Genomic DNA, 26,625 nt, shown 5'->3' with positions numbered 1-26,625 from the left:
ATACAGCTCATATTTCTAACGGATCTGTATTAATATGTGATCATCTGTCACCGTAGGAATAGACCAATCTGCTAGAACTTCTACCTCCTTTGACTTGGTATGTATGTATTCTCTGCTATTTCACTCTACAGCACAACTCTCTGAGGCACAAGAGGCGGTTGAGACGGCCAGGTCTCAGCAACAACAAGCAGTTTTCAACCTCAGACAAATAGAGGTCTGTCCTACATCCTTCCCCCTCCCCCTCCCTATGCTTGTCCATTGTCAATTCTTGCGCCCCTTCCCTTGCAAAGAGCATCTGCAATGACATCTTCAGCTGTAGGCTGAAGGAAATTTTGTATACTGGTCTGTCTAATTTCCCTGTTTTTGGTGGGATAAGATATCATTTGAAACGTGATGCTTTCTGCTCACAGAATAGCCTCTGTGCTTGCTGAAGTTGAGGTAGAATGCCCAAAGGCAAAAATGATAAATAACTCTTTTATATTATTCTTTTTTGAAGTTGTTATTGTTATTTTTATCTATTTATTTATTTTGCTGTTCTTGTACTATGGGGAAGGGGATGCACATCAAGGAAATGTGGGTTTCAAGGGTAAAATATTGATAACTCTGGTTTATAAAATGCTGCTATATGCACCGATGCCCATTCTTTAACCCGTTTAGGACGCGTCCCGAGTATACTCGGGCAAGTGTCTATGGGAAATGCGTGTTGTAGCAAAATCAAACCATCCTCAATGGGTTGATGTAATGTAAATGTACTATTTAGTCGTGAGTGATCCTGTTTGTCATGTCTAGTCCACCTGGATGCATGTTTTAGATCTCATTGTTTCCTTTTGCAGAATGATATGCAGCTGACAAAAGCAGAAAAGGACCAACTCTCACAGCAGGTTGATGGCTTAGTTCAGCAGATCAACACTCACCAGGTCTGTATGCCTTGTAGCTGAGCACAGCAGGAAATTTTGTACAGTCCTTTAATTTCTTAGTGAAAGGAATGACACAGCACTAAAACAGATTTGTGAATATTTACAGAAAAGTGAACAAAATTTGGGAAAACTGTCACAATAAATCATTGACTAAGTTTTAAAGTTGTCCTTTTATCAGCACATCTGTCCCAGATCTCATCGTCTTGATATGAGAAAAATAGTTTTCTTGATATAGGGTCAAGGTGTGTTTTATGTACAAATTTAATAGATTCTGGGCAAAATCCTTCAGGGCTATGAATTAAAAGTCATTAACATTTGGCTAAAATGGCATTTTGCCGCCATAATGGAATCTCCACTGATAATATGATTTCGCATTGAAGGTAGAAATAAAAGGCAATTTACCCAGATAAATTTTGTTGAAAATACATCAAAGAGAATGGTCAAATTTCACTAGTCTGTTACAAAAAAAAAGAAGTGTAATTTCCGGCCATCACTTCAGCTAGGAATGTCAAGTAGTAATGTGATTTTGGAGGGAAGGGTCAAAATTAATATTGTGTTTGCGTGAACATAATAGTGATGATAGGCCAGAGGTGAAGGTCAAATGTCACTACAATGTACTTCAGTTAAGAATAAAATTTTCTGGCCATACAGTGTAGCTTTACCTAGGAATGTCTAGTAGTGACATTTACATTTTGTGAATGATAAAAAAAAAAAAAAAATAGGAAACAAAGAATTGCCTGAAAGGACGGGATCAATGGTCAAAAGTCAAGACAGAAGATCACTAAATTTGCAGCAGATTGTCTTGTGAAGTGAGGCAGCTGTCTAACTCCTCACAAAGGTGAAGCTACCAGAGATATTCTACACCAATATTTTACCATCTTTCAGGGCAAGAGTAATGCTGTAGGCTCATGTATGAAATATGATATACAATCCACAAGTCGCATCAGGGAATACATTAACATTATCCTGCATAAATTATATTCCAAGAGGCCCAGAAGGATATTGTTACATATGAGTATGATTTACAATACACTTGATCAATGTAAGATGAATATTCTTTCCAAATCCTGTTTACATGAGGATTGAAAAGAAATGAACTTCTTTTTTTTCTCTCCCTTTTAGGCAAACGGTGCACAGCTACAAGCACAACTTGATGATTTATCTCAAAAGAATAACCAATACAAGGTGAGCACAGCCAGATTTTGGTCTATTTTTTTATTCATTTATTTTTTTTTTGGTAGCAATACAAATTACAAATATGCCTGGCCCCTATTTCTGATTGTTGCAGATGTGGTCCTTTGTATGTGAAAGCATTTACTATGCTGTAGCAGATTTTCTGTGTCTGCAAAGTTCCAAGTTTCATCAGTTTCTAGGATGAAAGAGACCCTGCATACTCCACAAACAGAAATGAATCTTTAATTGCATTATCAATGTTTACGAGGTGATGTAAGCTTGGAGGAAATGATTTAGAAACTCCAGAGCCAGCATACAGTATCCTAGATTTTAAATAGTATGAGGACACTGATTTCCTGAAAAGATACAAAATCAAAAAGAAGATATTGTTCAGCAGATATCTGTACTTCATGTTTGCGTTGAGATTGGTTGATTTCATATATCTGTCGGCAACTTGACTATTAATGTCATTGATATATTGACATAGCTCACTCTTGGCATCAAATGCTCTCCTTTTGTGGGCTCCATAAAAGTATTAGCATGAGAGGGTTGGTCTGAAGCCAGCTTTGGCCTATGGAGGAAGTGTATGATTGTCCAAGCGTAATAAGCTAAAATAGATGTGTAAACTGTCTGTGATGTAGCGTGGAACTGATCTTTTCCAGTGTGTGTGTGTGTGTGTGTGTGGGGGGGGGGGGGGGGGTAACAAGTACCTCATTTCAAGGCCTTCATGCATGTGCTACCCGTAGTTGACAATGGTATATATGTACAGATCATTGTGTGGTCGGTCAGGTAGTGGGTCAGCCCATTGTAGAAGGTTGTAGACCAAACCATGTCCACATGTTTTAGGCATTTTGAATGATACCAAAAAACAAAATAAAATGTATTTGTGAATATGCTGGTCACCATGTGTAGATGAACAAGGTATTTTTTTTTTTTTGGGGGGGGGGGGAGATTATGAAGCCAGCAATTTTTCTAGCTGTAAGACAATTAAAATGAAATTATGCAAACATGTTGGACTTGAAGTGTTGATGTGCAAAAAACATGTTTTAAGAGGGGCATAATGTGTGTTGCCATGTTAGCAGCATATCGGGGCCAAAACAGACAAACTGAAAACTTGTTAAACAAACAACTTTCCAAGTTTTAGAGCAACTCTGGTAAGATTGGCATGCACGTTGTTCTTAACTTATTCTACAAAACTGGCATTTTCCTAATTACTCTCACAGTTCAAATTTTGTTAGGTGTGGCAGTAATTTGACACCATTGATAATAATAATAATAATTATTATTATTATTACACCATTGATGATATTTCTGTTTGTTTGTTTGTAATGAATGCAGACACAACTTGATCAAATGGCACGACGTGGTATAACGTTTGGTGATCAGCGACAAGCTGGGCGGGAGCAACAACTTCCACAACAACCACAGCTTGGCCAGCAGCAGCTACAACAACAGCAACAGCAACAACAACAACAGCTAGTTGGACAAAATAGGCAAGATCCGAACAATTTACCACAAGGTGAGACTGTTGATTCTATATATTTTGTTGGGGACTGTTTTATGAAAGCGTTTTCATGTGTTTCATGTAAAATGGGTTCAAGAATGTAGCCAATTGGAAGCGCTGAAATGAGTCACGTGTGCGCTCATGATTTTCTTACTAACATGCACTCTCCTCCCTGGTTGTTACAAGTGCGTCGCGCGCTACTATACGCGCTGTCAATCCTGTAACTTCTAGTTCGGGCTGCCAGCCGGCCTTTCTTGTGCATAGGATTTCCGAGTGCGATGTGCGTGAATATTTGGGACGAACATCTTCGGACATCTTGACTTTTGAGTGAGTGCTACATGTAGCTGACTGGTATTGACCCACAAAGGTACATGAAAAATGCTGTTAGTTTTCAACCCATTTTATAAATCAAATAATACACAGGTTTAAGTTCGTGACGTTAGTGGAGATGCAGCTCACTCTCGTGTATTTACAATGTAGTGCATGTTTCACAATTGTAAATACCCTCGAGTGCGCTACATCTCCACTAACCCACTCTCACCTGTGTATTATTTGTATATTATTGTTTGTATGTACAGTTCCTTTGGCATTGCCACTTCTCATCACTTTGTGCAGTCGTCATAAACCCCTTCAAATTCAGCCTTCCTCTTTACGACGATGCCACAAACTCTGAATATTTCTTTATTTTGAAGGCACCATGAAATTCCTCTAACTCTCAAAACCTGTATTGTTAGGGACAGTAGGATCAGTTGGTGAATCATTCCTTGTATGCAAAGTTTATGGTTACATGATCAGTGACTGTCAGTAGGGTGGTGATTTGGCTCAGTAGGTAGCGTGCAAGCCTCCAGATTCAAAGGACCTGGGTTCAATTCCTGAGTCTAAGCCTGAGCAATGTTGTGTGTAATCATACCATCCCCTCTAGTAAGAGTCAAAAACACTCTCCCTTGGATAGGACCTGTATGTGGAGGTCCTGTGTGTGAGTTATTACTCTCACACATAAAAGAACTTACTTCATACATTAATTGCTAAGAGCAGGGTGCATAACCTGACGAACTGATCCCCCTACCCACCCACACAAGAAAAAAAATTCAACAAATCGTTGAAATTCCACATCATATTTAACATGGCTTGGATGGATAGAAGAGAATTAGATGAATAGGATGGTAAAAGTTTAATGTATTAAAGCTGAACTGAAAAAAAAAGGAAAGTGATTGACTTTTACAGTTTTAACTGTTTTTTCGTAAAAGTGATACTAGTTACAATCATTCACACAAATACACGTACAAAGAGGTGAATATATCACTACAATGTTCATCACAACTCTCCCTCTAGTATGTCCACAAAATTATTAAAGTTATGTTTTGGGTTGATAATTTAGCAACTACAAGTCATTATGACTGGGTTGTTAGGAGACTAGAGTACTAGGATGTGAAGGATACATTGTAACTTGCCTTACATTGTAACATTATACATTGTAACCTGCCTGAAGCATTTTTGTTTTATTCTATGTCAAGAAAAGAAATTCAAGTGAATGTTCATTCATCGTTATATGCTTGTGGAACACTTGTGGTGTGATTACATTGTCACCTCTAATTTGCATATGTGTGGTTTTTAATAGATATTAGTGTTACATGGAAACAGGAGAAACATTTGAATTCATATGTATTTTGGGGGTATTATTTTACATTGTAGGTCTGATTTTGATCTGCCTTCTAAAATTCTGGGTTTTTTCACATTACTCTGCGCTAATGTGAATACGATGTGGCATTGCACTAAAATTCTTTGTCTTACCAGGCTTGATTTGTGTGTCCAGAATTATCCCAAAGGAACTGATATTACAAGAACTTTGATGTATGCCACAAGCACTGATGCAAGCACTGTTTTGAACAGAGCATTATCTGTATGGTTTAATGCACAAGTACAAGTTCTGTCTTTACTGGCCATGCAAAGCAGGAGATTTAATCTGGTCAGTGCTTTGTGAATAAGTCACTGCTATCAAGAAGCCCTGAGGAGTACTGCTACATAGTAAGCTTAACACTTCCCATTCATGGAACAGGCTGTTGAATCATGGCATGTATTGTTAGACCATGTGCTTGATGTGGGCGAGAGTCTATTGTGTGGACTGCCCACTGTCCAGCCAGGGTTAATTACGGCAGACAACAATAGTGAAAGGGCTCATGACCACCTCACAGATTATAAACCCAAGCTGCAGGATGCACAAATAGAGCTATGCAAGCCATTGTGAAGAGAATTAATAGAGGGAAAAAGATTGAATCTGTGGCACTTAAAACCTCATTTAAGTTGGGTAACTGGTGTGGTTATGCATTAAGCTGTTGAAGGCTAGGCCCCATTATACTCGGACAGTTGTCTAGGTGGAAAACATGTATTATAGCAATATCAGTTCATCTTCAACAGGTTAACCCGTTGAGGACGAGTCCCGAGTATACTCGGGCAGGTGTCTATGGGAAATGTGTGTTGTAGCAAATTCAGTCCGTCCTCAACGGGTTAAGGGAAGAAGGTGTAAGTGACAGGAATACAGCAGACAGAGAATACTTTAACCCATCGAGTACGAGCTGATTTTGCTGCAACACGCATTTCCCACAGACACCTGCCCAAGTATACTCGGGACTCATCCTCAGTGGGTTAATCAGAAGTGTCAAAAGAGTGTACACACTGTTCAGGCTAACCTTTGTCTCTACTACTGTATTCAAAGTTACAATGTGTGTAGTGTTGATTAATATGTTTGATGACTCTGCACCAATCATTTTGAGTGGCCTTGCTTCTTTGTTCATGCCCGTGATTCTCCTCCAGTATAATATGGAATGCTGTTATGTGTACATCTATATTCAGTTAGTTTTTGTCAGGAATCTTGGAATGACTGTTTTCCTGTGTACATTACTTAGGAAACAAAGATGGTAAAAGATGAAATATATGGAAACACCCCCCCCCCCCCCCTTGCCTTTATACCGGTACTAAAGTGTGACAGTACATCACAAAACCAACAAAAAGTTGCACCTCTTGATTTTATGTGTGGACTCAAAGAAAAAGGTGACATTGGTCAACCAAGTCAGTCTTGAGTTTTTCATATTTTCTGAAAGAACTTTTCTTCATCTACATTATTCGTAAGTGTGGGATCGTAAAATGAATGGGAAAGTGTGATTTCAGCAGTTTTTCTACAGCTCTTTATTTGTAGGGTAGTATGATCAGGTATGTCTTTAATAGAGGCTCCTTTTCATTTCTTAAAAATCCTTTGCGCACTCTTCACTTTCAAACTCATAATTTTTTAGAGGATAATGCTTCTGCTTTGAAAGTTGGCATTTGTCATGAACAGAATGTGTTCATATATACTAGTAGCATGCTCAATTTCAGCTTAATCTGATAATCCCTTCATTGTTGTTGCACCGGTGGTTTACATCTTCTTCTTTTTTGTCGCATTCATCGCACAGCTAGCGCGGCTTTGGTAGAGATTAAGTGCTTGAATAGACCCTGTACTTCCGAGCCTGTTTTCTCAGTTCACAGTTTTTCCAGAGTGTGTGCTTTCTTTCCAGTATTTAGATAGGTTAGGAGAGTTCATCTGAATTGCGATCATTTTAAAGCTGAGATAGTGCTCTTTCAGAATCTGCCCTTTGCTAAAAATCCATGTCTGGTGACTTTTTGTTGGTTTTGTGATGCAGGGTCACATGTACAGACTCAAATGATGTGTTGAGGTTTCAGTATACAAATGACGCACAGGTCTGAGTGCGTCAGTCAGAATTGTGTGCATAAGGTAACTATGAAATGCTTAACCCACTCGGCTTTGCCTTTTGGGTTTAGGCTAAATTCGATAGTTACCGCATGCACACTATATTCCGCCTGACGCACGAAAAGACATGTGCATCATCTGTGTTATAGAATGGGTAATTTTCTTGCCAAAAACCCATTTTTCTATCATGTTACCTGATGACAAATTTACTGGATGCATTTCCTTTTGGCTTGCCATAGACGAAAGCCCGAAAATCATGCATCAGTTTTTACTGGATGCATGGCTTTTCTTCAGAACCATGCATCCAGTAAAAAAACTAATTAATGCATGATTTTTTTAGCCAATAGGTGTCTCGTACTGAGTGCGCGAACGCTTGCTTAGTGAGCAAACCTTTGTTACAAGTGCGCGTACTCTTGCTACAAGTGCGCGATAACATGTTTACCACTGTAACTCAGCATGCGGCCAGTACAAAATCAACACATAGCTCTCGACCAATGAGATCGCAGGATTCTCGCTACCCATTCTATAATACTTCCATGAGACATTCCATGTAAAACTTTTGCTTAGAAGTCCATGATCTGAGCCTGATCAAGATTCACCTATATACGGTATTTGTTATTACCAGCACTGCAGTTCATTGACATCATTCTTCTCCTGTAATCCTACTCATATTTCAGACCGCTATGGAAGGAGGGACCAATTTGGACAACAGTATGTGGGCCAACAACAGTATGTGCGCAATGCTGGCTTCAACCAACAAAACCAGTTGCAGCAACAACAGCAACAGGCGCTGCTTGAGCAACAGAAACAACTTCAGCAGCAACAGAGAGTGCCGGTTGGCTTCCGCGGGCAGCAACAATTTGATAACCAGCAACAACAGTTGCAGCAACAGCAACAACAACAACAACAACAGGTTTTTGACAGTCGCAGACAGAAGGAGCTCCTGTCCCAGAGATATTATCAGAACGGGCAACCTGTTGGGGTGAGCAATCTTGGCAAACCTCAGGCTCACAATTTAGGAGATATGAATGAGCTATGAATCCTTGTATTAAACTACATCCTAATTCTAGTCTCGGTATTGTCTAGAGCCTCAATATTGTTCTGCCAGTGATTGATTGTGTAGATTCTGATGAACTGTTGATATTGTGAAACCAGCAAGGCAAAGCACTGTTGTCAAAGATGACTGAAAACTACCAACACCAATTTGGCTTAGTGGACCTTGCAGGAATGATCCTAGGAAAGATTGTACCTCAGTGATTAGATTGTAGCAGTCTATTAAAGTGGTAAGTCAATTTTTGGTCAGGAATTTCTGAGCACAGATGTTAAAGGGTGTCTTATTTCGCTTCACATAAACTACAAGAAGCAAGAATGTTTGATAATATTTCTTTATAAGAAGCCCATATGCAAGTAGATTTTCAGAGAGTCATATATGGCCATTTTTACAATCAGTGGTGTAAAATGCAGTATTGGCACTAATTGGTGTATAACTTTCTTATACACTGACAGATATGCATTATTTTTTCTCATAAACTTACCACCCACAGTGTCTACCTTGGGTACCTTAATGAACTTTCCTCTCTTTTTCTTTCAGATGTGGCGGGCACTTACATGCTTGAAATCCAACACTTTTGGTGTACTCACTCTGACATAGTATTTTTGTTTGAGCTAGCATATTAAATTGTTTATTCCTTTTCATTATTTTTGTTGCTGTTGTGATAGACAGGTATCCAACTTTAAGAACTATTATGTTTACCAGGTTCTGCTTTGTCTTCTTTAAATACTGAAATTGTCCAAACTTTATGTTTCGGAGGTGACATTTTCCGTTAACAATTAACCCCTCTTTTGAGTTAGCTCTTGTTCACAATTATAAAATTCAACTTTGCTAATTTCCATCAAAACAGAATAGTAATCAATCTGACTTAACTTTGATCCAAAGATTATTAAATTCAAATGACTTATCATTTTTTGGTGAGCGTTTATAAATTTATGTAACTTTTCCGTTAACATTTCTGTCACCTCCGAGACAACAGATTTATGTATTTAATTTTTTTATTCTTGACATCAGTTATACATTACATTTGCAAAAATGTAACATATCCCCTCACATTATCTCTGAAGGAAGGTAGTAGAAATATAGCCTGTTGTTTTCATTACGGAGCAATTTACAATTTTCCGTTAACACTTGTCACCTCCGAAACACTTGTCACCTCCGAAACAACAGGCATATTATATTTGATAATTTCTCGAAGACAAAGCAATTTTGTTTGATTCTGTCCAATTGACAGGAATCTCTTTTGGATGACAATAGTAATATGGCAACAGGAAGTGAGAATTTTCTAGGGATTAATAAAGATTCAATAAAAACTAAAAATTACTGTTTCGGAGGTGACAAAACACTGTTAACAAGATTTTTTGTTCATTTCTGTTGAGGAGAAACCATATCATGTACACCAATGGTTTCATTTATTTTAGTAACATAAGTCTCAAAGTGGAGAAATCAACTACCACACTCTCACTCTTTTTTTTATTACTAGACTGTACGTTTTAGGGCAAATTTACATTTTTACACTTTTTTTTAACAATGAGAATGCACAAAATACACCCATCTGTTGTATATATAATATTGTAATCAAGATCATTTCTCCTGCTTTAGTTAAGTAAACATATAGATGCTTTCATCTTAGAAGCTTGATTTCCAACAAGCAATTTAGTTGTGAAGATTTACCAATCACAGCTTTCCATGTAGGTTGCTTTTTCCTGTGTTTCGGAGGTGACATTGTCTGTTAACACCATATTGTTGTGTGATAGTGAAAGGCAAGACTTCAGTTCCTTTTCACTATCTATTAATATTTTCTAATACATTTAATAGATCTACAAAATCATCACAACAGAAGTGACTTTTGTATACATAGCTCACCAGGATTCCCTAGATACCAAAGTAATACATGTGGCAGTTCATGCATGCCCTAGTCCACAATCTTAAAAAAAAAAAGAATGTAAAAAAAAATCATCAAATAATCAAACTCCACAAAAAGGCCACATGCCTATAGCTGGTGCACAACTTGTTCTTGAATTCATAGTTGTTGTTTTTCCATGTACAATGTGGTAATCATAAACAAAATTATGTGATTTTTTGTTAATATGACAATAATTATTACATTTTCCGAGTTGAACCAAACTGTTTATGACATTGTATTTTTTAAGATTATTGAAGTTATGTGACAACTAAAGTGAACAGAGGAACAAGTCCCAAGGACTGGAAAGGGAAAGATAAAAAACAAACAAACAAGATTTGTAGTTCTATTTCAGTACTTTTGATGAGGTGTTTACCTTGTTTTGTTATTATGTTTTATCTTAGAATTTGGCTTTAAATACTGGAATTTCAAGGAAAAGAAAATGGTTTCTTAAAGGACAAGTCCACTTTCATATACATGTGGATTGAGTGAATGCAAATGTTCAACAGTAAAACATATCATTGAAAGTTTGGGGGAAATTGGACAATCCATTCAAAAGTTATGGGTTTTTTAAGTATCTGCGCAATCACTGCAGGATGAGAAGACTACGACAGTGTATGATGTCACATGCATACAACGATATAAGGAAAATATAAGTGAATTTCACAAAACTTTACTTTTAGAAAAAAGTGCACATTTCTTCAACTTGCTTCTGATGTATTTTAGGGCAATATTATTCACCCTGCCGTCCAAAAGAGAGAAGTCATGTGTTTTGTTATGCAAGAAAAGTGAAAATACAGAATGTTGAATTTTCTTGATACTTTCTCTATATCCTTGTACACATGTGACATCACAAGCTATAGAAGTCTTCTCATTCAGCTTTGACTGAGCAGAAACTTTAAAAATCCATAACTCTGGAACGGATTGCCTAACTTTCCTCAAACTCTCACCGATGTGTTTTACTAATATTGCTATATTTACTCAACCCTCATGTCTATTGAGGTTAACTTGTCCTTTTCCAGTTTCGGTCCCTTTTAGGTTTATTTGAGACCAGTTTGTGTCCGGGACCTTCTGTGAAGTTGATGGGGAAAATTACTGAACAAAAACAAATTTTCCCCTCAAGTTCACAGAAAAGCATTATGCTGCTCTCTTCAGCTGGGAAACACAAACTGTTGTCTTAACCAAACTGTAAAAACCTGTTAAAGATTAGTATGAATTACAATCTCAAACAAAATATGAGCTGGTATCCATTATCATGAAAGAGAATAACCAAACAAAATAACAAGTAAGAACTGAAAGAAAGAGCTTATATTTGAAAATTAAAGCCATGAAGAAAGACATGAATGTTCACTAAATAGTTAACACCTGATAAGTTGGGTTGTCTCTGTGTTGTGTCACCTCAAAAACAATAAAATGTTTTTTCTTATCATATACTTTTTACTCTCAAAAGTGGCTGTTAAATATGCATGATTTGCAGGTAATTTTCAATCAATTCAAAATGATATGTAAAATATATTTTAGTAATGTCAACAGTTTAAATGAATCTGGTGTATAGAAAATTTATCCCAGATGAACCAAACACCTTTCACCAGTATTATAACATTTGTATGGTGGCTATCAAGGATGATGAAGAATTCATGAACATCCTTGAATTAATCTATTTATAAAACTATGTGCAAACAAAAACGTACACAAGTCAAATAAGAATTTTTGCTTTTGGTATTCATACTGTATGTCCCCGCCAAAAAATTACAGTGGTACCCTCCGCAACAATAACTTTAAAGATAGTGAATCAATCTAAAATACAATGTAAGGGATTGAAACTATAACTCATTGCCCACGCCTTACAGAAAACCCCATTCAAACCCCTCAAAGAGAATTGAGGATTTTTGTAGAGCATGTGAGGAATCCCTTCCCTCCAAGTTCTGCATGTGTTTACACATTAATATGCAGTTCCAAGAGCATCCAAGTGCTGAACTTGGAAGAATCAGACTCCTGACATCCTTTATAACAATCCACATTTCTCTGAGATCACTTAACCAGATTGACTGGGGCTTTCTGCAAAATAGAGCTAAGATGTTATAATTTAAGACCCCAAAGTAGAATTTAGTTGATTTAATCATATTGGGTGCTATCAATGCACAAGTCTAATTGTAATTTTTTTTGGGGGGGACATACTATATGAATACATGAACACAATGTTAACATTGAATGTCACCTCCGAAACAAAGTTATTCTTCCCTGGTGTTGTGGAATAAAATATTCTGAGAGTAAAGAAACATTACTGAAATGATCTTACACCCTCATTTCAATTTAAGGTAGAAAATGGAATGCCATGTTTCTTCTGGTATACAATATCTAGCTTATGTCCATCATATTCTTACTGTAAATTAATATTTTAACACAATGTAAACATTGAATGTCACCTCCGAAACGAAGTGATTCTTCCCTGGTGTTGTGGAATAAAATGTTCAGAGAGCAAAGAAACATTACTAAAATGATCTCACACCCTCATCTCAAGTTAAGGTAGAAAATGGAATGCCATGTTTCTTCAGATTACAATATTTAGCTTACATCCTTCATCCAAATGGAAGGCAAACTACCGGTACCCATGCTAATTAATGAAGTGTAAAAAAACACTTGTTCTGTGTGGTTTATCTGCTTGAAACAGGAGTTAATTTCTTGTTCTCGAGTTATAATTATTAAAAACATTGATATAAAGAAGAAGTTTTTGTGTTATTGTCACTTATTCTCAAAATAAGTGAGTATTAATATTAATGTCACCTCCGAAACATTCTAATATGTTAACTGTCACCTCCGAAACATCCATGTGTGAAAAATCCAAGTTTTAAAGAAATGATTGGAATTTCATTTAACCTACATAGGAAGGTAACCCTTCTTAAAGACTTGTTATAGTAAGAGTTTGATCTGGCCTGCCCTCTAATAAATAGTTAAAATCTTAAAAATTACATGTCAATTGGTATTTTTCAGCAAAAATTTATAAATCTCATGTATTTTTTTTTAATTCACTTTATATTCAACCCCCAAATAGTTTTGATTCACAAACTATATATTGTTGTTAACCATATAAACTTTGCATGGTTAAGTTTGACTACAGAGTTTTGTCAATATGGTGCAATTCATGAAAGCAAAATTTTGCTTAAATTTACTTCAGGTGCCAGGGTTTTCCTTAAATTACACCAATAACCCTTCAGCTTTAAGGTCTGAAATGTTATTTTTTCAAAAATTTGAATACTTTCAAATAGGAATCAAACAGAATAATGAAAAAATATTTTGTTTGAAATTTTGACCCTCCGAGTACAAAAGTTACACCACTGATCGTAAAAAAGGCCATATGCAAGTTACTGTAAAACGGGGAATTTTCGCGTGCATTTTAATTTCGCGAATTTCGCGAGCGCCAAGATTCGCGAAATTAAGATGCACGTGAAAGTTCTTGTCTACAGTTCGCAAAATTTCATGCCGCAAAAAAGGCCGTCGGTTCCAATTCGCGAAAAATTCATGCCGCGAATATATCAGGTTTTGCAGTACTCACATTGTTTCATATCACACAATTTACAGTCCATTGCAAGACGGATAAAATGAGAGACACACACACAAAAAAAGAGATTGCTTGAGATATGAATGTAGATATTATCTGTTCAAAATATGTGCTTATATAAAAAAGAAAAAGGATAATCCCTTCATTACGATGCAGCAGCTGATGACAAAGTAATTTGATTTGGGGTGTTTTCTTTTTTTAGTCATCGTTTTATTCTGTAGTAGGTTTGTGTAGGAAAAAAAGTAACAGATTATATGTCTTAGTCATCCTATAATTGGCAGTAGGCAGAGTACTGAGTAGCTCGTAATTTTGATTTCAGTAGGCTTGTTAAGCATGCTGATGATGTGTCTATTTCAGTACTTATAAACATCAATGTTGGTGTATTTCAATGCTGTGTGTACCTTGTAGCAGCAGCAGCAACAGCAGCAGCAACAGCAACAGGATCAGATGCCACAGCAACAACAGCAGCAATACCCTTACAACAGGCGTGGCTACCAGCAACAGGACAAGTACCAACCTCAAGACACACAGCAGAAGAATCAGCAGGTACAACGTACATCCTGAGATTGGGATAGTCCAATATCTTTTTAGAGAATTTGATTCAGTGATGAGATGGTCAGTGGAATGATCACAGAATAGTACTCTCCATTTGAAAGTGAAATCTGGACATGAAGGTCTTATGTGTCTAATATAATGCCTGGTAATTATGGTCAGGAACTAAAAAATGTGTTTCATAGGCAAAAAGGAAAGACAGATGTTTATACCATCAATTCACAATAGCAAATATAGTGGAAAGAACCATTTTATTTATTTTTTTTAATGGGAGGGGAGGGAAAGGGGGCATAAGATGCCTATCAACACATTGACAGAACTTGTTTTCACTGTGAGCCATTGACCCACTTTTTTTTTAATCACTTGATGGTGAAACACAAGGACGAAGATCAACCGGAGCCGAAGCAACAGGAGGGGGACGCAGCGATGGACAGGGCAGGGGGCGACAAGGAGAACCCTAACCAGGAGAGCAGCAGTGAGAACGGCCAGGTGAGGGGTAAAAGGGATGGGGGGAATACGTTTTAACCCTCTGCGTGCTGCTCTAGTTTCCTGTCCATAGGTTTTTGTGTGAAATTTGTGCTCATTTGACTCATTGACACATAAAGGGTTTAATGAGTGAAATTTGAGATTTGATGTCTTGTTTGAAAGTTTACATGGTGATGTAAATGAGGAAGAGAGAGTTGCAGTAACACCATGTGTATGTTCAGTCCTCAAGAGGAATGCTGTTTGGGGAAAGAAGACCATAGAAAGGAGGAGAGTTGAGGAGGAAAGGGGCATAGGGAGAGTGTAAGGAAGGCTAGTAGTGACAGTCAGTGGGCAGCGGTGAGGTGGAAGTTGGATTACACCAATGGAGAGGGAAGATTTGAGAATAGAAGACAGGGACAGTTGTATTGAAAGGAAGAATAGAGTGAGAACAGGTAAATGGTTCAGAAGAAGGTGGAAGGAGAAAGGTGAACTAGAAAGGATAGAGGAGATTGGGAAGAAGAAGGTTGGAAAATCATGGAGATAAGAGAGAGAAGTGCATGAAGATGTGAAATTCTTAATGATGCACGTGAAACGAAGCGAGAGATAATGACGTCAGGAAGAGACTTGAGTGAAAGTGATATGATGGTGGAATAGGGTCTTAGCGTATCAGTTGCAATTACTCCAGGATGTGTGTTAATGCGGCTAATGTCTTACCTCGTTTATGTGTCATGGTTTCTAATCAGGGTCAGCAGGCAATACACAGACCATGGGGAAGATGTGGAACAGAGGGCGGTAGACTACCAGGGCCATGAGGTATTTGTACCATGTGATCATCGGCTTATGGTCTTGGATGATGCTATTAAATTATTACTAGTGGTTTGTGGTCAATCTGCAAGATGATTTCTTAACAAGATCTTGTTTGAGTTTAAAAAAAGAAAAGAAAGCAGACTTAAAGAGGAGAAAGTTTCTATATTTTTTGAGGAGACTGTGCTGTGGTGGACAGAAGAAAAGCTGAAAAGCTGTATGCTTGTAATAGAATAGGAAAAGCTATCGAATCAGCATTTATATTAAAAATGGGAAAGGTTTTTAATCTATATGTATTGTAATAAAAACTGGAAAAGCTGTTGAATCTGTTTATCTAGTAAAAGATGAAAAGCTGTTGAATCCAATACATGTGACCCTGCATCACAAAATCAACAAAAAGTCACCAGGCATGAATTTTTAAAGGCAGATTTTGATAGAGCAGACTTCAAGCTTGAAAGTGATGTACTGTGTAGCTCAATTCAAATGGACTCTCTAACCTATCTAAATATTTGAAAGAAAGCCACATTCTGGGTATGTGTGTACTGAGAAAAGAGTATTCGAAGTACAGGGTCTATTGAAGCACTTAATCTTTATACCAAGCCGTTGTAGCTGTGCAATGATCGGGGGGGGGGGGGGGGGGGGGGGGGGAGAAAAGGATGCAAAACACTGTAGAAGCAACAATGAAGGGATTATCAGATTAAGCTGAAATTGAGCGTGCTCTATTAAATTCTAGGCATGACTAATACCAACTTTCAAAGCTTTAGCATCAACCTCTCAAAAGGTATTAGAGTAACAAGTGAAGAGTGTGTAAAGGATTTTTAAGAAATGAAGAGGGGCCTGTATGACATACATGTACCTAATCACTCTATTCTAAAAGGGAAAAAAGGTCTTCTAGAAAAACTGCTAAAAACACAATATTCCCATTAGTTTTGTGATCCCAAACTTAAGAATTATGTAGACAAATGATTGCTGTTTCAGAAAATATATAAAACCCAAGATAGGTTGACTCACTTCACTTATTTTGAGTCACCACGTAAAATCAGGGCGTGCAGCTTTTTGTTAGTTTTGTGATGCACGGTCACATATAGAAAGAAAAGATGAAAAATTAAGATGACTGGGGTGAGCAGCTTGGAAACTGCTGCAGATAAGTGACACAGAAATATAACAAGTGATCGTGTGGGAGACAGCCAAACACATAAAACAATCATCATCTTGAATAGTCATTGGGCCTGTAATTCATTAAACAGTATTGCAAAGAGATTTCATAATTATGTAAATGAATGCATTATTTTTCCTTTAGAAGCACATGTTTGTCCTACCCCATACTGACATAAATACATCCTTGTATCTTCCTGTGTTACCATGGCAACAGCAGAATCAGGGAGATCACGAGGAGGAGGAATCAGAGGCAGACAGAGCGGCCAATGAGAGGTACAGGAAGGCCCTGGAGGAGCGCCGCCAGGAAGCGGAAAGGCAACAGCGCCACTTACAGGTAGGTTTGCAGAACTCTCCCTACAGGCATGTGAGGGCCAGAGTATGAAGAGATCATGTGACTAACTGCGATGATATCATTATTCATCTTTTACAAACCACAATGTGGAGATTGAGGAGAGGCGCTCAGTTTGAACAGTTTTTTAGTTCAGTGCATTCTTGTGAAATGTGACTGATAATTTCAAAGTTTGTATCAACATACAAAGAGGGGCAATGTTCCAATGTTTCTGCATGCTTCATTTACTACTATGCCCACATTCAGAGTTGAATTTGGGTACATGTCTTAGCTGTAAGGAGTGCTACGTTTACAGGAGTGCTAGATCAGCATGTACAATATACAATGTATTTGCACTGGTCGAAGTACACCATATTGGTCAAAATCTACATACAGGGTGCATGTTTAGAGACAGTGACTGACTGACGAGAGGTGGCAGAATGAGTTTCCTGTCTAGCGCAGCTCGTATGCATGATTTCACTTGATCGTATATGATACGTTTTGTTTATTATCTTGATTTGTCCTCCAGGATCGCCTTGGTCAAATGCAAAATGATAAGCCTCTACATGTAAATATCAGACCCCAAGGCCAGGGAATGAGGTAAGTTTGTTCTCATGCTGTAAAACCAGCACTGATACACAGATATGATTGTGGTGGTGATGATGATGGTGATGATGATGATGATGATGATGACGACAATGCTGATGATGCTGATGCTGATGATAATGATAATCTGTAGATAATCCGTAGATACACATATTTTTTGTGTAGTATGACCGAATGAATGCCTGCTTGAGTGACACTGCTGTACAAAGAAGATATTAAAGTGTGCAGTGTAGTTGAGGTTGAGATGACACAAAGAAATAACAATTAATCGGCAATTGCAGAAGTGATAAGGTATCAACCAGGCAAGTAGATCGAGTACTGCAGGATGAAATGTGATGGGGAGTTAGCATCATATATGTTGCTTAACAACTTAGATGTTCAAAGGCCCTTGTTTTGGCGCCATGTATGACCAGACTGTCAAAGTTATTGGCACAAAGTCTAAAGAAATGTTTCCGTTTTAAGGATAGAGTCCTCAAAAAGACATTCTAGCTTTTTAGAAAACATGGCACAAGGGAAAGGTTAATTACATTGTCATGTCTGATGGACAAGAAAGATGTCAGATGTGAAGAAGTGAAGACAGGAGTGTCATTCTGAATGAGCTTCTTGTCATAACATTTGCATTCTGCAAAGACATAGCCAAAGCTCAAGCTGAATATTGAAATGAAATTATTCCTCAAAAAGTGAACTTTTTCCTTTGGAGAAACTCGAAGTAATGGTGAATGGAAATAGTAGTGTCCTACCCTTAGAATAAGGCCTGTCTTATTAACAGTTTATTTTGCAAATTATAACATAGGTGAGAGGTCAGTAAAGTAATGATATTTGTCCAAATTGAAAATCATAATGTTTTTTTTTTTTGATCACAGAGCATTTTATGAGAGAGACAGGTGTGAACAAAACAAGACAGAAATGTTATGAAGACTTTGCTGCTTCAAGTGTATTCAGGATTTTGCCAAAATATACTTGGAACCAAGTTGGAGGGGGCGGTGGCCAATAACTCAGACTGATGTTTGTAGAAATTGATGAGTATTCCTTGTGTATGAGGTCTGGACAGATCACGTGTGAATATTCTTACTGTCATGCTAAATATCAATGAGATATATAGTAGATTTGATACAGGTGCACACGAGTTTGAGATTCATAGTATGGGTGGGTTTGTTCACATGAATGATTATTCTACAGGAGGGACATGAGGTATGGCCAGATCGAGGGTCTCCAGCCGCAGAGGCCAGATGACCATCTGCAGGGGCGGGACGGGGAGGACGGACAGAACTTTGCCGAGCAGATGCAGCGCAACCAGGAGGAGCAGGAGCAGAGGAGGATAGAGCAGGAACAGCGTCGAGACCAGGAGCAGGACCAGCGGGAAGAGGAGGACGAGGAGGAGGGCGCAGGGGAGGGGAGGCAGCTGGAGGAGATTGAGGCCCGGAGGATGGCGCAGGAGCGGCAGGCGGAGGAAGAGGAGCTGAGGCGGATACGGGGCCAACATGCATTTGACGTCGACGTCGCCGGGCGGGGCCGGAACGGCGGCAACGGCGACGCCCATGGTGGTGATGCTGATGATGGAGATGCGGGACAGGAGGCGGACAGAGATTCCATTGATGAAGAGGAGAGGAGGAAACAGGACGAGGAGATGGGAGGGGCCAACCAGTTTGATCAACCTCAAGGTGACCGAAAACACTAGATGCTCTAAAAGTGGATAGTTTCGTGCACATAATTTTTGCACTCGGTTGGGTGAGATGTATTTTGCCTGTTTTAATTCGGCAGACTCAAGACATCAATTACTGGGACATACGGCGAGCAAAAATATTTGCATGCTTTTATTTTCTGGTTACTTTCTGGTTGCACGACATGGCTAACAATATCTACACCCCGAAATTTCCACTTTTACGGTATAAAATGCAACGATTCCTATTGTAAGTTTGCATGCACATTGATATGCCCTGTCATCTCAGGTGGTGCAGAAATTTAAAAATAGACACTAAAGTACTTACTAGATACTTGCTTCCAATTAATTAACATAATTATATCCATAATTATGTTAATTGAATCCTGATGGAATCCCATTTTCTTTGCTCAATTTTCCACTGATAAATGATATTCATTCTAGTCAGTTTTTCTGCTTTCGTTTGTTACATACCCAAAAAGCTGCATCACTTCGATGATCCCTCGCATTTATCCACAAGTTGAATTATCCTTCGGGTTTATGCCAGGTTCAAGTGTGTACGTGTGTGTCACGCACAAACACACTGCTATAGCTTCTGACCATTCGAGCATCGATAATTTAGGGATTCTTGGACGAACACTGAACTAGGGCTTTCTATAGCTCAGACGGTAGAGCACCGGGCTAGCATCTGGAGGTTTTGGGTTTGAATCCCAATGGAATTCCATTTTCTTTGCTCAATTTTCCACTAATAGTAGGTGAGAATTTTCCACTAATAGTAGGTGAGAGGACCTCGTATTTCAGATGGCATGTACTCAAAGCCTCCTAAATCAATTTTGAATGCAAAGAAAAAAAAATTGTCACCCTGGGAAGATATTTGCCATGTAAAGATATTTGCATTGAGTGGAGGTCGAATCCAAATGGACCAGAAAAAAATCCTTTGACTTGCACAATACAATCAACAAATATTTATATTCAGCCATGTAGAATTTTTCTTCGACGTAACCAATTTTCTGACGTACCCAAGGTCGACTGTGTTTCCACTTCTTGTGGCAACAGTAAAATGGCTCTGTGCTGTACATGTATGTGACTGTCTAGCAAAAGAATGAAATATACCCCCCAAAAAAAAAAAAAAAAAATGCAAAGGAGCTTAATTAATACTTGGTTTGACATACCAAAGAGTCCTTCCATGACTTTGTCACTCCTTGATAACTGTGACATGACCTACTGTATCAAGTGAATGAGGATATGAACAAGAGTCTAATGTTGTGTTGTAGGCCTATTGCCTCCGGTAGAAACTGTGTGCATGCTTGTGATTGATTGATTAACAAACCTGTTAATTAGTGATTTTCTGATCACTGCATTTCTTATTTTCCTATCAGATGGAGGAATGTTTATAGCAAACGACGTGGAAAGGCAGATACAGGAGCAAGAGAGAATGCACAAGGAAGAACAGGTAAGGAGAAGAAAATCGAATGATGGCCACAAACAAATATTACTTGCTGGCATTTTATACCAGGAGGATTTAAATCCTCTAACCAAAGCCTTAGGCACACTGTGTGCAGTACATTTTGTTATTCATTGTGACTGGGTGTTTGTTTACCCGTCACCTATGAAAAATATATTTCTTTAGGCTTCATTTAAATATTGTATCAGCAAATGTTGTGAAATAGGAGTGAACATGTATAACATAATATGTACTTCTTTTTTTTGATAAATCATGTTTACATTAAATAACCTGTTTAAGCACAATTGGAGAAGGAACACTAGTACCAGAAGTGGTACTTGTGCTGATATTTATTAGTTTGATCATATTTTTTTTTTTGATTATGACATTATGAAATTATTTTGGGCTCCTTCTTTGACCCTCCTATCTTGATTATCCTCTGTCTGTCTTTATTTCTTGTGTTTCACTGTCCGTGTTTTCTTTCCTGCACTTTTTTTTTTCACTCAAGGTTGCTCAGTTCAGATTACAGCAAGAAGGTGAAAACAGAGGAAACCAGCAGGGAGAAGGCAGGTGAGAATTCATGACTGATTTTAGATGTCACTTTTTCCCTTAATTTTTTCCTTTCTCTCTTTCTCATTCAAATCATCATTGACAGGATAGATTTCTTTGCTTCCATATTTGGTACCAAAACTGGGCAATCTCTGCTGTTGTGCTGCATTAGGTGTATTTGAAACTGTTGAAATGTCTTTTATAGACAGAGATATTCTGCACATTACAATCTCTTCTGGTTTGATTGATAGGTTTGTAATTCTGGGCAATTGATACATGCCATTTCGAAAACCTTAAAGCGGACATGCAGTAGGGATTCCTTGGTTGTCCGTGCCTTGTTTCTGGCAGTGTTTTTCAGTGATTGCTGAAGCAACTTGCACATGTGATAAATCTTAGGCCTTGTGTTTTGCACCATTCTTATCAAAGAAGAATTAGGTTGGAATCTGCTAGTTATCTTTATTATATCGTATCATTGTCTTTGATATATGAATCTCCCTTGTTCTTCTAGTCATAATATATCTATGTGCAGCTTGAATATGATAATATTCATTCTTTGAAAAACTTGCCAATGTCATGTATGGTATGCTTTGTACCCACACAATAAAGTTTCGTTGACAGTGGCAGGTATTTTGATTCATGGAAAAGTCTAGGTGATACATTATTCTGCACTGCATTACTAAATAAATGAATGATTAACTGCTGTTTTACAAACAATTCATTGACTGAAATTACATACCCACCACCTTCATGCTCTCCTTCCAGGAACTTTGGCATGCAAGGTGCTGATAACAATATAGGAAATGGAGAAAATGCAGAGAACGGTGGAGATGCTCAAGTCCAGATGCCGAATCCCAATGGTGAGATTTTAATGCTTGGAAAGAGTGTCATCCCTCATTTCGTATTTATAAAACATGTTTCCACTTGACTTACAATGAGCAAAATGTTTTGTAGGAGCCCCTTACCATGAAATGGAGATTGTTGAGTGACCACTGAGTGACCAAAACTTGGCAAGCAAGATTCTATCATGCGGAGTACCGTGTCCAGATGATACCTTGGCTAGCTTCACAACAGCATTCAACTCTTTATGTGCCATGTTTGCACACCCGACTCAGTCGAAGGCGTGCCAAGTTCTCATATTCTGCTCAAACGCACAAACCCGCCCAAACAGATCGATAAATCGCTAAATGCCTCAGTGTGTTGAAAATGTTTCTCGCGATTCCAATCCTGTTACATGTAGCTTGCATTTTATGTGGTGATTCACATTGATTATCAAGCACTGTTCCCTAGTGGATTTGCTAGTAAAATCTAAGTTTCTGTCACTATTTTGTGTGCAGAAGTCATGGCTCTACAATAATGTAGCTACTGGTCATTTGAAAGAAAAACAATCATAGATTTGTCACGCAGTTTGCATCAAAGCAAAGCTCATTACATGTCCATAGTAACAAAAATCTATCAAAAGTTACATAGATTTGAAAAAGAAAGAAGGTTTCCCCAAAGCATGAATACATTGATGTCTCAGAATTATGTGGCATACAGGGGGTTTACACCATGGCACATAAAGAGTCTAGTGTTTTCCTTTTAGTTATTCACTACACTCTCCGTGATCTCTCACTGACATCTCCATCACATTTTTGGGGGAAAGCAGCATCACCAAAAACACATAAAGGTTGCATTTGTTGACAGATCGCTTAGAGACCACGTAAAGACTAGTGAGACCATTGAGGGATAGCCAAGTTTTCTATCAAAACCCCCTTCCCTCATAGACCACTGAGAGACTGTTTTAAACCAGCACAAAATTTGATGGAGACCAAGCCAACCAATACCATTCACTGGCAGATGGCTGCAAAAACATGGAAAACCTTTGACATTTATTGACTGTTTGCTGAAACCCAGCTCTGTCTTAATTTTGTTACACTCGGTGGTGATATTCACTCCACTAGCAGATGTCTGCTGATTAATGTGCTCAAGGTTTGGTGCAAAACATCTTAGTTTGTGAAGTTTGGCCTCTACTGCTAACTCTCATCAAAGGAAAGCATTGATTTTCCAAATTCATGAAATTCTTCCTTCGAGATGTTCTCATTGCAACTGATTGACAAATTGCCATGCATCGTCGTAAATAAGCACTGAATTGATCAGTGTTTTAGTAGTAGCCGTGAAAAAAAAATCATGGGTGTACGTACTCGAGCATGTACGCCCATGATTTTTTTTTTTATCGTGGCTACTACTAAAACACTGATCAATTCAGTGCTTATTTACGCACATAAATACAGGGCAATTTGTCAAGCAGTTGCAAGCATTGATTTGTTGTCATGAGATAGTTCTCTATTCTACCCCATTGTGGCTACCTTAACAGATATCGGAGAAGGAGCGCCAGAAGAGGATGACGAAGGCGAGGACGAAGAGGCCGGTGATGGGAAAGAGGAAAATGATAATGAAGAAAACATCAAACTAGTGAGTTTAATATCTGGCATTCCTTCTCTGTGTAATAATCCAAATTTGCTTGGCATTCTACACCTTATTATTATCATTTTATGTTTTGATTTGCATTGCATCATTAATTATGTTAAGCAAACTGTCATGATAAAAACTGAAACCAGGAGGACAGAGTTTAACACATCAGTCAATTCATCCATGGTCAAGGTAACTTCATCCATATATTTTATCCGTTCATAACCCTAATATCATAAATGCGGCATGATCAGGGACAAAAAGAAAGGGAGAAAAACCTGATGAATAGCAACAACGAGAGACTAAATCTAGTGTTTGTTCTAATTCTTGTGTAAGAGAAGTCCTAAATACAAGAGCATGCACATTGGGCTTTGTGGAAATGAGTCACTGATATGATTTTAATGGTTTGTCTGAGTTTTCATAAATGTCTTTGATGCATCCTTTTCTAATCACCTCTGCACATCTGTGTATTGCACACAATGATTGTAGCATTCACTAATTTCTTTTTTTGTTCTTGATGAACTGTGCATGGAGATGTTATTTGCTGCTATCTCAAGGTTAGATTAAAAAAAAAGACCCTCAAATTCCTCATTAGGACTCTATCGTCAACTACCTACAGAGGATATTCAAATGAATGAAATCTTGCATCAAATTGTTTTTGCTTGAACTGATTAACAACTTGACGTTCATCGATGTATTGATAAGCACCAATTATTCAGGGTTTAATCACGGCTTCCTCTTTTTTTAATCATGGCTACAAGTAAAGACTGAACGGTCATTGCTTAATTACGTCGATGAATTGCCATTTGTCATACATTTGCACAGAGGATATTAACTCCATATTATCGCAGAAGGTCAATGTTTTTCCAGAAAGTTGATCAGAGTTTGATACCTTTCTTATTCTCAGGTGATTTTGTGCAGTGAGGACTCATTCGGTGATGATGATGTAAATTAGAGATGATGAATTAAAAGATAGAGCAAGAAAAAGTAACTGAAATTTGAAATGTTGTATTCGTCATTGCTTAGTCGCTAACATGGTTTCATGTACACAATGTATTCACATGCAGTATATATGCCCAACATGTAGCATACACTTTAATTAGCTTTTGCTCATCAAATTTCACTATGTCACTGCAGATGTCACTCATCATACTTGTACATTGATACTCATCATATCATATTTCATGAAGCAGTTACATTTATAACTCTAAACACTTGTTTTGAGCTCGCCATACTTCTGCTGATTTCATGAGACAATGAAATTTTGCTGCCGAAAACATGCAGTATATCTGACATAAAACCGTCTTTTGTTTCAAGAGATTGTATTTTTCCTGGAAGGTTCCGTCAATTTCTTGGAACACCGTAGGCATCATTAAATAAAAGAAAACAAATATTCATTCTAGCATTCGATGTCACATTAATGATCATTGATCAAATCATAGACATTTTCACCCAAAGAACTCATTTATTATGTCATATTACAATTATCATTTACTCCATCAATTCTATTCTGCTCATGAAGATGAGGACAAGCACCACTAACTCTATAACAAAATGCATGACCGTCATATTTTATCTCTTTTTCTTCCTTCCCATTCTGCTACTTGTCTCTGTCTCTGTCTCAGGTGAATCCAGTTTTACAAAATCCTGGAGATGATGAAGCTAATAGTGATGTAAGACTTGATTTTCAGTTCGTACCACTCTTGCCACTTTATCATTTCTTCAAGCGGGATCCTGCATGTTTATGCCATGTGTCTAATGCATAGTATGTGCATGCAGTCGCATCAAGTTTATTTACCTCTTTTGTTTAAAGATATTGATATAGGCCCATTCACATGTACGGTGAAATACGGCAGTATTTCATGCTGTGTTCTGTAATATGAAAACAAATACCTCGCAAAATGCCTAATGAAGTACCTCACAAAGTACTGTGGTACTGTGGAAGATAATAAATCATATACAAGTAATTAGATTTGTAATGGATATTCTAGTGATAATCATAATCATGATTGTGGTTATAATGTTACTTTAGAGCAAAACTCTCAGTAGAGTAGTTCTCTGGTGTAAATTGAATCATTACACCCTTTGAGCAAGAAAAAAAGAATGTTCTGCATTTGTGGATTACATATAGAAATATTGTTTAATATTGCTGCAATTTGTCTTTGACTGTGTGGTCAACAGTATGTGAATTACTCAGAAATGTTCCAGATTTGTAATGTGACTCGACAAAATTTTTTTCTACATCCATACACAAAACACTTTGCACATCTGCCCACCCATTCCTGCTTCCAATTCACAATCTTTCTTTCTACATCCCTTCTCTCTTTGCTCCACCAGGATAAAAATTATGACAAGCTGCACGGGGAAAGAGTGAATGATGCTCAGGACCAAGACATATGACCCAAAGTGCTTTCACCATCTGGACTTTAACCTACAAAAATGTATGTGAACTACTCTTATATTTCTGTGATCTTCCTGTATGTCGTCCGCTGCGACGGATGAGAAGGGATTAAGAATGAAACGCTGATGTCTAAATCGATGCATGTGAGAGAGAGGGGGAATACTGTGGAGTAGGGAAACTTTGTCCAGGAAACGAGATGATGGATCCAGGGACCCAGCACCGGAAGGCTCCCTCTTCGTTCTTCTCTGTTCTCTCCTCCACGGAAAATGTTTGAAGCTACTACACACAAAGTGGAGTGTTGAAATTGGAGCATTCCGTTTTTACTCGGCGCTTAACTACCAGTCCAATCTATGAGATGCTC

The 26,625-nt window shown here is 37.9% G+C and overlaps 1 pseudogene; it reads left to right on the top strand.

Annotated features, from left to right (window-relative positions):
- The window catches only part of LOC139721003 (uncharacterized), a 39,939-nt pseudogene extending 13,646 nt beyond the window's left edge, over window positions 1-26,293 (top strand).
- The last annotated feature ends 332 nt before the right edge of the window (window positions 26,294-26,625 follow it).

This window comes from Diadema antillarum, unplaced genomic scaffold (genome assembly GCF_040938485.1).
Source record: "Diadema antillarum isolate AM-2024a unplaced genomic scaffold, OU_Dant_1.0 scf00000136, whole genome shotgun sequence".
In the NCBI taxonomy this organism is placed as follows: Eukaryota; Metazoa; Echinodermata; class Echinoidea; order Diadematoida; family Diadematidae; genus Diadema; species Diadema antillarum.
This window is presented reverse-complemented; position numbering and strand designations above follow the sequence as displayed.